Here is a 13,542-nt window from a genome sequence, read left to right as displayed (position 1 = left end):
AACACACTAGAAATATATGAAATATACAGACACACTAAAACACACCCTAATCAAATTCTCAACACACAGATCAATTTCAGAACACACACACTATTTTACACAACTCTTCATCACACGAATGCATCCACACAACAGACAGCGAAGTTGAGATGGCGCTGAGATCTAGTAGGATCTGAGGATGGTGTAGAATAGCACCGAAACAACTGTAAGCCACACATGCTTACATAATTAACACGAGTAACATCGCCATTTAATCAACTATTTATATTGAAGTGTTAAAAGTAGTGTACGAAAGATTCAACATGGAATATATTATTTTATTCTATTTTATGTTTCTTTATTCTGTTATTTAGTGACGCTGCACCAACTACTATGTTATTTAGCGTCGGTGTAATTGAAGATGACGAGATGAGACCAAGCATTCGCCATGGATAACCTAACATTCGCTTTACATGTTGGGAAAACTTCGGAGGGAAAAAACTGAACCAGGTAATCATTGAAGCGGTATATTTTACGTTGTTCTGTTCTCTGTTGTTGTATTTTATATACCGTAAGTTTTTCTTTAAAGATTTAACATTTCTCAAGACAGCTGTGTATAAAAATAATGAGAAATAAATAATACATATAGACAGACATAATAAGAAATGAAGCTGTGATGAAGAGAGCAGGTAAAGAAAGAATAATGCTGAAGCTGATCAGAAAGAGAAAAAGGAATTGGTTGGGTCACTGGCTGAGAAAAAACTGCCTACTAAAGGAAGTACTGGAAGAAATAGTGAACGGGAGAAAAGTTCGGGGTAGAAGAAAGATATCAGATGATAGACGCCATTAAGATATATGGATCATATTTTAGAATTGACCAAATTTATAAATACTCTTTAATGAAATTCTGTCATAAAAATAGAACGAAATTTGTAGCTCAGCCACATGCTCATAATACGAGACGAAATGAAATTCTTAAATTAGTTGAACCTAAATATTTCACATCTGCTGCTTTACTACACAGTACAAATTATGGTCCACGGCTATATAATTCGATAATAAAATTTCATCCAGAATTGACTACTTTAAGCAATGAAATTTTCAGATCCAGAATTAAAAAATTTATATGACAGACTTCCCTGTATATATATTATGTACCATGTATTGTAAAACAAATTTATTTCTATCCTAAGTGTATTTTTCTATTTTATCTTGGTTACTATGTCAACATGACCTGCAGTAATTATACTACTAATAATAATTTAATATTAATCCATCAATCTAAACATCGTCTCTTTTTTCACTCAGTTATTATTAGTATTATTATTTACTAATTTTATTACAATCTTTATGGGAGCTTTTTTCTTAAGTATTTTGTCTACAAAGTATGTGTATCTATGTAACGGAACTGCCCCCGAACACGAGCTTTGCTCTTTCGGGGTATTTTAATGTAACGTTTTTATGTATATGTTATTATTAAATAAATAAATAAATAAAAATAAAATATGAGGAGAGAAAGAGGAAGGCAGAAAATAGGAAATATAGGAGAATGCTGGGTTTGCAGTGAAAGACGTGCCCTTGGCCAGAACACTATGAATGAATATATATACGAATCTGTGACAGGTTAGGTTAGTTTAGGCTCTTTGTATGCCTTGCATTGTAAGTGAAGAGAAATGTGCATTTCGCATTATATTTTGAAGTGTTCTATCTCTCTATTTCACGTATTAAATAATCACTTCTAGATTATCTACATCGATCAATTGTTACTTATTTTCTAATATGTTTTCAAGTCAACTTATATTCTATACGAATTCTTTACATTCCAAACTATCTTCGCTCTAAAAATTACATCATTTTTCCACTTCTTTCGACAAGAAAACCTTAAGTGTCACGTGCTATAGAAAATTCACAACTTTTTTTATATACGTACTTTATATTATATCGGTATTCATTTTCGTAAAGGAAAAGTAAAATACAGTAGAACCCCGATTATCCGTCATCCTATTAACCGATTGTTGGATTATCCGTGTCATACTCTCCTTTTTTTGTTGCAGAAAAAATATTGAGCACTGCACAATACATTAGCACGTATTTTTTTGTATAGAGAGTGATATTACAAACCTTTGCCCTTACACATTATGATCTACTGTCCGAGTGACCTGTTTAATTTCTCTGCAAAACGTCTTCCAGAAGTTCCAAAAGACTACATGTTGTGCTAAGTATCGAAGAGAAGTGCATATAATTGAGTGGTTTTGGAAAAGAGGAACTGTGGTTCATCTCACATCGGAATACGAGATTAGAGTTACAACTGTGAGGGATTTAATAAAAAAAAAAAACAAGGATAAAGTGCATAAATTACTTAAATCTATAACATGAGACCTATACTTTTCCTATCTTTCCACAGAAATCTATCATAGGAAGTTTCCTTGACCCTTGGAAACCCGTCATTGGCATTCATTCATTCATACATTAGTTTGTTTGTTTGTTCATTCATTCATAATTTTCTATCAGTGCAAACCCAGCATTTTCCAGTCTTTCCTATTTTCTACCTTCCTCTTAGTCTCCGCATATGATCCATTTATCTTAATGCCGTCTATTATTTGATATCTTCTTCTGCCCCAAAAATCTTCTCCCGTTCATCATTCCTTCCAGTGCATCCTTCAGGTAGGCAGTTTCTTCTCAGTCAGTGACCCAGCCAATTCCTTTTTCTCTTCCTGATCAGTTTCAGCATTATTCTTTCTTCACTCACTCTTTCCAACAGAGCTGCTATACTTAAAACTTCTGATCCACTACGTAATATGTTAAAACATATGACCACGGAGAAAATCATGAAACTGCATTATGCAACACTTAATTTATGAAAGTTTTCTATGGTACGGATTATCCGATTTTTTCGATTAACCGTTCAGCCCACCCCCTTCATTACGACGGATAATGGAGGTTCTACTGTAGGTAAAAAATAATTTCTAACATCATTTTACAGTAGCTATTTTTAGGTAGGCCTACTATAGGACCACCAATTTCGATCATAATATTGTATATTTCGTGTATTACACGAATTTATTTCAATGTATTATATGAGGAATAAAATAGCTTTTTACCTAAAATCGAGGGTCTAAACTTCATACGTAAAAGCCAATAGATAATATCTGATCCCTCTGTATTCTATAATGTGGACAAGTTATAGACAAACCACAGACGAAAACAATAATATTGATGGATGATGTTAATATAGAGGGAAAATAATACGTCATTTTGCGTTTACGAACTTTATTAAGCACTTTACATCCATATGGTATCATCATTTCCATGTAAATGCATAGGTATACATGCATTTCTTATGACGATTACTGTACTAACAATCAAGGCCCTCCCCTACTTCCAGCTGAGCTAGTTCAGTTTATCGCGAGAGAATCCCGAGACTGTTCAGGCTGTATCGTCATTTGTTTTGAGACGGGTGATGTATAGCAAACATTTGTAATCGTGCATCTTCGATGTGCGCTAAAGACTTCGTAAATGCAGTCAAATTGAAATACCGGTAAGTGTGTTTTGTTTCTGTTTTGTGGTGTGGGAAGTGGCTTTCTGTCTCTGTCTCTAAGAATATTAAACGTATTTATCTCAGATAATGAAAATATAATTATTTACAAGCTGTATGTTCCGTGGTGATAGTGAAAAAACTTCACATAAATTGTTCTGTTTTAACCTAATTAAGTGCAAGATTTTATAACCGTAATTTTTCGTGTACTCCGATACATGAGCAGATGAACACAACATTCTCTAGGTGTTTAATGACGTTCTAGGTGAATTTATTTTCTGAATGTGAAATGCGAACATTGTTGTTCGTACACTTGAGCTATTTTTGGGGCTGATGAGCCTTCACGTTGTCTTAATATTTTCTACTTAATTCTTCTCTCTCGTTATAATAATAATAATAATAATAATAATAATAATAATAATAATAATAATAATAAATAATATTTTTATTTTATTTTATTTTATTGAGCTTCCTCAAATTAGAGGCTGCCATTAGACAAAGCATACAAAACCATACAAGAACAATTAGATGATGAAAGATAACAGAGTAAGAAAATAATAATAATAATAATAATAATAATAATAATAATAATAATAATAATAATAATAATGTTCACTGGCAATTGTCACAGCTTTCTTGCTGAAGACGACCAGCTCTTTACTCAACTATAGTATAGTCTTGTTAATTAAACATCTGTGTGTATTTTGAGACACGTTTTAGCTAAACTGTTATTATTATTATTATTATTATTATTATTATTATTATTATTATTATTATTATTGGTTTCTTTATTTATTCGTTCGTTTCCTTTTATTTATTCATTTATTTACTTTTTATTTATTTACTAATCTCTTTACATAATTTTTTAATTGTTTACTCATTTATTTATTTACTCATTTATTTGTTTATTTATTTATTTACGTGTTTATTTCTTTACTCATTTATTTTATTTATTTATTCATTTATTTATTTTTTCATTTATTTATTTACTCATGTATTTACTTATTTTTTTATTTGTTTATTTATTTGTTTGTTTATTTATTTATTTACGTGTTCATTTCTTTACTCGTTTATTAATTTTATTTATTTATTTATTTACTTATTTATTTACTCATTTATTTATTTACTTATTTATTTGTTTATTTATTATTTATTTACGTGTTTATTTCTTTACTCATTTATTAATGTTATTTATTTTTTTACTTATTTATTTATATACTCATTTATGTATTTATTTACTTGTTTATTTATTTACTCATTTATTAATTTTATTTATTTGTTTATTTATTTACTTATTTTTATTCATTTACTCATTTATTTATTTATTTACTTGTTTATTTTACTCATTTATTAATTTTATTTATTTGTTTATTTATTTACTCATTTATTAATTTTATTTATTTGTTTATTTATTTACTCATTTATTAGTTTTATTTATTTGTTTATTTATTTATTTACTCATTTATTAATTTTATTTATGTTTATTTATTTACTCATTTTTATTAATTTATTTACTCATTTATTAATTTTATTTACTTGTTTATGTATTTATTTATTTATTACTGTTGTTATTTTTATTTATTTTATTTCATTTTATTTTAATTCAAATTTTTAATTCAGTTTAATGAATTTGATTTTAATTTAATTTACATATTTAAATTTATTTATTTTAATATTTTTATCTATTATCCGATTTTACAATGTCCCAGGACATCCTGCACCCATTTTCAGGATTCTATAGCCTTTCTGCATTCTTCTCTATTCTCCGCTTTCAATCTCCTTTCTCTCGTTGTTCTAATTATTCCTTGTGTTCATGTCAATGTTGATCTTCTCCGTTTTCCCGTTAGAATGCACTAATAGACCTTCAACAATCTATCTTCTATGATTATTATTATTATTATTATTATTATTATTATTATTATCATCATCATCATCATCATCATCATAATCACCTAATTGTTTAAAATTATTTAGAGCTGTGCATTAGACCAGCAGTACCGGTAGTGAAACGTTTGCGTTCAATTATGTATGTGTCTGCTTTCTATTAAGGCCGTGTCTCAAAGCTCAACTCCATGCTAATGACTAGTAACTAGCTGACTTGTAAACTACGCACAAGAGAGCTTTAATGAAGTAACATATTTGTAAACTGAAGATAACACTAGTTGCTAGAGGGGAGGGGATGACAAAATTGTGGAGAGGAAAGAAAGAGGAGAGGACTGTTCAACATAATTTGCAATTAATATCTTATAGTATGAAACAAGTTCGATTAATGTGTCTCAATGAAACGTACAGCAGAGTCCGTATAGGCCAGTCTCTGTCAGATGCGTTTCCAATTCACTGCGGGCTAAAGCAAGGAGATGCACTATCACCTTTACTTTTTAACTTCACTCTAGAATATGCCATTAGGAAAGTGCAGGATAACAGACAGGGTTTGGAATTGAACGGGTTACATCAGCTGCTTGTCTTTGCGGATGACGTGAATATATTAGGAGAAAATCCACAAACGATTAGGGAAAACAGGGAAATTTTACTTGAAGCAAGTAAAGAGATAGGTTTCGAAGTAAATACCGAAAAGACAAAGTATATGATTACACTGGTGGCCATAATTCTGGAAACTTTTTGTTTTTGTACTGAATGATTATAACATCCGCATTGATTCACAAATTTGTACAATTGAAAATGTTACTCGAGGCTGATTCGTTAATTATGGGGTTATAATAAAGGTATTATATGAAATCCTGAATATTTTAACAATAAATAATCATTACTATGTGGGAAATTATGTTCTTGTCGTTTAAGATCTAAATATTAATTTCAGATTTCATTATAATTTCCCATTATTTATTGTAATAAAAACTGGTCTATTGTTGAGTTTAAGATTATTTTTGATCAGTAGAAGCATTCTTGAGCACTGTTAGCATAAAATTTGGACATTATCAGTGTGTTCCTATCATTTGTCTGACTTAGGATTTCGTTAGGTTAACACCTGATTGCTTTACAACTTTATTGATCATTTTATCACAATGGTTCCACGAAAGGACTGAACACCTTCTAGGGCAGTCACATTTCGAGAAGAAGGCTACACAATCAAGATAATTGCAAGAAAACTTGGTAATGGTGCTACAGTGTCTCTTGGAATTACTTTAGGCTTTCTACCAGTCCTAAGTGTTGTTTTAAAAGATTTTGTGGATTTGTACTTCTGCCATGCCTTCTGGACGCCAGACACTGTAGCACCATTAGCAAGTTTTCTTGCAATTTCCTTGAATGTGTAGCCTTCCTCTCGAAGTGTGACTGCCCTAGAAGGTGTTCAGTCCTTTCGTGGAACCACTGTGATAAAATGATCAATAAAGTTTGTTGTAAAGCAATCAGGTGTTAACCTAACGAAATCTTAAGTTAGACAAATGATAGAAACACACTGATAATGTCCACATTTTATGCTAACAGTGCTTAACAATGCTTCTACCGATCAACAATAATCTTAAAATCAACAGTGGACTAGTTTTTATTGCAGTAAATAATGGAAAATTATAATGAAATCTGAAATTAATATTTAGACATTAAACAACAAGAACATAATTTCCCACATAGCAACGATTATTTATTGTTAAAATATTCAGGATTTATTATAACCCCATAATTAACGAATCAGTCACGAGTTAACATTTTCAATTGTACAAATTTGTGAATCAATGCAGATGTTATAATAATACTGCACAAAAACAAAAAGTTTCCAGAATTATGGCCACCAGTGTATGTCTCGTGACGAGAATATTGTACGAAATGGAACAATAAAAATTGGAGATTTATCCTTTGAAAAGGTGGAAACATTCAAATACCTGGGAGCAACAGTAACAAATATAAATGACACTCGGAAGGAAATTAAACACAGAATAAATATGGGAAATGCCTGTTATTATTCGGTTGAGAAGCTTTTGTCATCCAGTCTGCTGTCAAAAAATCTGAAAGTTAGAATTTATAAAACAGTTATATTACCGGTTGTTCTGTATGGTTGTGAAACTTGGACTCCCACTTTGAGAGACGAACATAGGTTAAGGGTGTTTGAGAATAAGGTGCTTAGGAAGATATTTGGTGCTGAGAGGGATGAAGTTACAGGAGAATGGAGAAAATTACACAACACAGAACTGCACGCATTGTATTCTTCACCTGACATAATTAGGAACATTAAATCCAGACGTTTGAGATGGGCAGGGCATGTAGCATGTATGGCCGAATCCAGAAATTCATATAGAGTGTTAGTTGGGAGGCCGGAGGGAAAAAGACCTTTGGAGAGGCCGAGACATAGATGGGAAGATAATATTAAAATGGATTTGAGGGAGATGGGATATGATGGTAGGGACTGGATTAATCTTGCTCAGGATAGGGACCGATGGCAAGCTTATGTGAGGGCAGCAATGAATCTCCGGCTTCCTTAAAAGCCAATAAGTAGGCCTAAGTAAGTATGAAACTAAATATTTTATTGTTCACATTCAGTTACAGACGTGAAGTTTCGCTTGCGGTCTTTGACTGACATTAGTTCAATACAATCTCTTCAATATGCATCTTATTACATTTGTTTTGAGTATTTAAATCTCTAAGTAACTGGAAGCTTAAGACACCTTATATCCAGATATAAAAGCGTTTGAGGAGCAAACTTTCAAAACATGACATGTCCATTTTCAGAAAATACACTTCAGATGCTAAAAACCTATAAGTCTACAGTGAACAAAATATTTTCTGTGATGAAATATTAAACTTTTTTTTTCTGTAGAGTCATATAAAATTTCACAGTACAAAAATCTTCGTTCATTACAGAGACGCACATTTGTAGCATTTTCTGAATATGAACATATCAGGTTTTGAAAGTTTGCCCCTCGTTTTATGGTCCACAGCAAATTTGAAAGACAAACATGAAAGTTAACACAACTATTTCTAAGAACTTTTCAGTCCATTGCATTATACTATACAAGACTGTGAAGAAATGTAGTTTCAGAATGTGTCCATGTTACTACTGCAACATTAAGATGGCAGGACATATTCATCAAGTAGCGACATAAGTACAGCCTTAATCACAATTTGATCTGTAATAAGTATCAGATCAGAAATCATATAATTTCAAGGAAAAATTGTTCTGGGACCGGGTAGCGCGCGAACACTCTTCCGACTGAGCTACCCAGGAACTATACACGACACCGTCACAATTTTCCCTTTGTATCCACACGACTCAAATGAGCTGACAAGACGCCAGAACTCAACTATGAGTGCACACAAATACTGTGTGACTTAAATTGTGGCTTTCTGTTAACGTACCTCCAGTAACGAATGTATTATACAAATCTGGCTTTCAGGTAGTAGCTCCCTGTAAAGCAGGTTTGAATAATTTCAAGGAAAAATTGTTCCGGGGCCAGGTATCGATTCCAGGACCCTTCACTTAGCACGCAAAAGCTCTTCCGACTGAGCTACCCCAGGAACTATACACGACACCGTCACAATTTTCCCTTTGTATCCACACGACTCAAATGAGCTGACAAGACGCCAAAACTCAACTTTGAGTGCTCTAAGCGAAGGGTCCTGGGATCGATACCCGGCCCCAGAAAAATTTTTCCTTGAAATTATTCAAACCTGCTTTACAGAGAGCTACTACCTGAAAGCCAGATTTCTATAATTTTAGAAATCATATAGTTTACAATCCTGTTATTGGATGTAAAGGCAGCAAAATTTTATTATTATGTCTGTAATGTCAGAACAGCTCAGAAAAAAATAGAGGGCAGAATGAAGATATTAACCATCAGAAATTCTGAGAATATCTTGTTCAGGACTCGAACTGTGTTCCGTAAGAACGGAGGAATTCAGCTATAACAGTTTTCTTGAATTCTTACTGCCTGACAAAACAACTGCCGTACATTGGGTAGAATAATGAAGAAGAATAGCCAGTTGAATTTGATGCCCTTCTCAGTACCAAGATTTACTTCACAGCTGTTTTGTAATAATTGTGTAATTGACTGAAAGAAAAAGGACGTGGGATTATACCAAAGTTTCTGATAACTATTACAAAATAACGATGTAGAATCAAAGATGTGATATTCAGGTACCGTAAAAATTTTTTCAGGCAAACTTATACATACCGGTATAAATTAAATTGAACCCTATCATAGATGTGTTTTATAATAATATAAATTGTTTAAAAATTTCTAAATAACTTAAACTCAAACATTATCTCCACCAAAAACATAAATTACTTACTTACTACAATTATTATAAATACAAACATAAAGATTATCAGAAAGTACTGTATACATTAACTAAATAATCGAAGTACTTATTCATTAAGTTTTATTTCTTTCACAATTTTTGTCATTCCTATTATTTTCCAGACTTTAATTCGTTTTGTCATGTCTTTAAAATTAAATGGATAAAAATATTCTCCAAAAACGTCAGTTATACATGTCGTGTTTTTTTCTAAGTTTTGGACATTGGAATTTAACATTGTAATAAGAAATCTATGTATAAAAACATTGAAGAAATAACTTTATCAGTGGGCCATGTTTAGAAATTAGGAGGCTTTGACAATTTGTAAAACAAGAGAACATCATTCATTATTGCTAAATCAAAGCCTGCTAATTTCTAAACATGGCTCACTGAATAAGTTATTTCTTCACTTTTTTACGTAGGTTTCATAATGGCAGTGATTCCTATATCCTATACCCAGAAAAACATACGGAATAAACTTATTGTTTTGAGAAAGAAGGCAAGACCTACTTTGGTAGCAGTATTAATAATATTATAACTATTCTTATATAAAAATGCATTATACAATCCGGATACCAAAAATGAAATGGGATGTTGTACCTAAGGACACATTTCATTATTTTGACTTACGCAGTTTTTTAAGCTTCAAACTTTTCATGGTATAGTATTAATTACGTATCGATAACTCATGATCATACATATAAAAGTGATTATCTTTCTTAATATATAAGACTTGAGTGTTCACTGTGAGCTGACACCATCTCTTTCGTTTCGGAACTACATAGGGATTTCATATTCATTTTTTTTAGGTTATTATGTATGGTCGAAAATATTTTTTAATAAATATTGGAGATGATAAATCCCACTATACAATGAAATATCCAAAAATCTTTCTCTCGACAGAGTCACCTTGATTTTTCAGTTCATTTTTGGTACACTTTTCTAAATCTTTTATATACATAATACGAGGGGGATCCAGGAAATAACGACTGTTCACGCATACCCGCCGCGCAACTGACTCCCCTTCCTTGTTTGAAGGTCAACTGGCTTCCTTTACATGTGTTCTCATAATGTTGTGAGTACTGGTTGCAACAAGTCGCCATTGTGCGTTTTGTGTTACTTCAAAATGAACGACGTGATTGATAATCCCGCCGACTGTGAGGTGAGGAGTGTGATTCGATTTTTGAATGCCCGACATTTGAAACCTGCAGAAATTTACCGGCAATTGAAAGAAGTGTATGGTGATACTGTAATGAATGAAAGAAATATGAGAAAATGGTGCGAAATGTTCAACAATGGGCGAACAAATGTCCACGATGAAACTCGGTTGGGAAATCTTTGATCATCCACCCTATAGGCCAGACCTTGCTCCTAGCGATTTTCACCTTTTCACTAAGCTGAAAGACTCTCTGGGTGGTACGCGTTTTGGAAGTGATGAAGAGTTGAAGAAGACAGTGAACACCTGGCTTAATGAACTGGCGGCAGAGGAGTATAACACGGGAATTCTAAAGCTAGTGAACAGATACGACAAATGTTTAAATGTAGGTGGTGATTATGTAGAGAAGTAAAGGAAGCTTCAGTTATGTAACAGACTTTGTTTTTTCAAATAAATATATATTTTTTTTAATTATTACAACAAAACGGTCGTCATTTCCTGGATCCCCCTCGTATATCTGAAAAGACATATATGAAGATAGTATATTATATGTAAGGAAGGGTTGTGTTATGCTTTGGGACCAAATGATACATTAGGGTAAGGATAGTGAAACACAAATTTGGTTTGATTTCGAAATAATAAAAAAATTATGTCCAGAAATATAAGAATATATCATGAAACTGGAAATAAAGTAAAAAGAATATGCAATAAAGTAAAATTAATCATATAAGTACCCTACCCTTGCAAGTAACATATGCGAAAAGTGAGAAATAGGTACCTATTTCTTTATTTTCTTTAATAAATTCGAGCTTAGATACAAGACTAATGTGTGAATATAAACCAATATTTTTAGAATTTTTATCATAAAAGAAAAACATGTCCTCATAGTACGATTAATGTTTTTAAAGTATTTAATATCAAATTCCTTTAATTTTTGCATTCATTTGGTAAGACATAAACTACCGTGTTTTTTTTTTCTGACAACAGGACATAGAAATTTAATATTTCCATAAGAAACCTATGTATAAATAGTACATTATGCAACGAGCCTATAATGATAGTAATTAAGACGCAAGTATGTTTGTTTATGAAACGAGCGCAAGCTCGTTTCATAATTTTCATACGAGTGTCTTAATTACCATTATAGGCAAGTTTCATACGACTTTTTATGCTCGACCATATTTCTAACTTGAAATTATTTAGAAGTATTCATTTTATATTTTGTATCTGACAGAAGATCGGAAGTGACCTTGTTCATAGCTCGTGAATTGTGAGATGTGAGCAGACGCGAAAGTGTTGATTTTTTCCGAGGAACACTAATGTCATTGACCTTGATGTACTGCAGAGAATGTATAACCTGGAAATTGATTTAGAATTGAAAAACGAGATGACAAATTGAATTTATTTGAATATTATTTACAATTAACGCTAATTATTATAGTAACAGAACATAACCTTCTGCGACAGTATTGGATTTCCAGCCTCTGTGACGTTTCCCTCGTCTTTCGATTGCATATCCGAGAATAATCGAAAACCTGAACTTTAATGAATAGGTGTACTTTAATGACATGCATTAAAGGACTGCTACCAGGTGTATAATTACTACATTTCGGCATGGTCGAGCATAAAAGAATTTAAGAAATAACTTAATCATTGGGTCATGCTTAGAAATTAGCAGACTTTGACAATTTGTAAAACAAGAGAACATCAGGCTTTGACTTAGCAACCATAAATTGAATGATGTTCTCTTGTTTTACAAATTACCAAAGCCAGCTAATTTTAAACATGATCCACTGATTAAGTTATTTCTTCATGATATATTCTTATATGAGAATTTCGCCATCCTGTATTGAATATTGTGTAATCAATGACTTTATGTAGTCATTCACGTAGATACTTATTAATGGAGAAATATTAATTAAATTTTATTTTTTTAATAAATAAAAAATTGCAAAATTATTAATCGCTTGTAAAAAAGGCTTAAATTTTTTTTTCACATGAAAACTGAGTTGAGGAATACAAACTGGTCAGATTTTGTTACAAAAAGCTGATAATTTAAACAGTGTTATGGTATGGCGACATCAAAATTGATTTCCCCATTGTTAAAAAAAAATTACTTGTCCTCGAGATACAACATATCCCTAAGTACAAAGATTCGACTAAATACATCCTTCTTGTATAGTTTAAAATTCACAAATTGTTGAGATAAGAAAATAGAGTTACATTGACATGTAGTTAGTAATGTTTCACAGTTCGTGTAGAGAAAGTTAACAAATAAACCAGAGAATTTTTTTTTCTTTCTAATCAGATAACAGACGAGTGTATTACATGAAACATAATCACTGTACATAACTAAATTTCATGTTATGTTTACAATTTTTAACAATCATTACAAATGCAGTTACAAATCTCTGATAAACTTAATAATCAAACTATGTTCTAGAATATCATACAAACAATTAATCTAACGGTGATATCACACTTATGTATGGTCATACGAGATGCGTTGAATACGCGTAATATTTTGATAATCGAACCTGACAGTAGTTACGTTAATAAAAGAAATATCTGTTGTTTGAACATATGTGCTAATGAGTTTCAAAATTACTATAATTTTTATATAATT

At 31.5% G+C, this 13,542-nt stretch overlaps 2 protein-coding genes across 2 annotated transcripts in view; both read left to right on the top strand.

The window, feature by feature from the left end:
• Positions 1 to 1,462, top strand: part of SPR (Sex peptide receptor) — a 1,638,905-nt gene extending 1,637,443 nt beyond the window's left edge. Inside the window, exon 9 of the transcript XR_011335343.1 lies at positions 354 to 1,462. The gene's annotated coding sequence lies outside the window, so the exon portion shown is untranslated. The remainder of the gene's footprint in view (positions 1 to 353) is intronic.
• Positions 1,463 to 3,394: 1,932 nt separating this feature from the next.
• Positions 3,395 to 13,542, top strand: part of LOC138711054 (putative gustatory receptor 28a) — a 176,117-nt gene continuing 165,969 nt past the window's right edge. Inside the window, exon 1 of the mRNA XM_069842362.1 lies at positions 3,395 to 3,517. The gene's annotated coding sequence lies outside the window, so the exon portion shown is untranslated. The remainder of the gene's footprint in view (positions 3,518 to 13,542) is intronic.

This window comes from Periplaneta americana, chromosome 12, assembly GCF_040183065.1.
Source record: "Periplaneta americana isolate PAMFEO1 chromosome 12, P.americana_PAMFEO1_priV1, whole genome shotgun sequence".
NCBI lineage: Eukaryota > Metazoa > Arthropoda > Insecta > Blattodea > Blattidae > Periplaneta > Periplaneta americana.
Note: the sequence above shows the minus strand (reverse complement) of the source record. Positions and strands in the feature narration are given on the sequence as shown.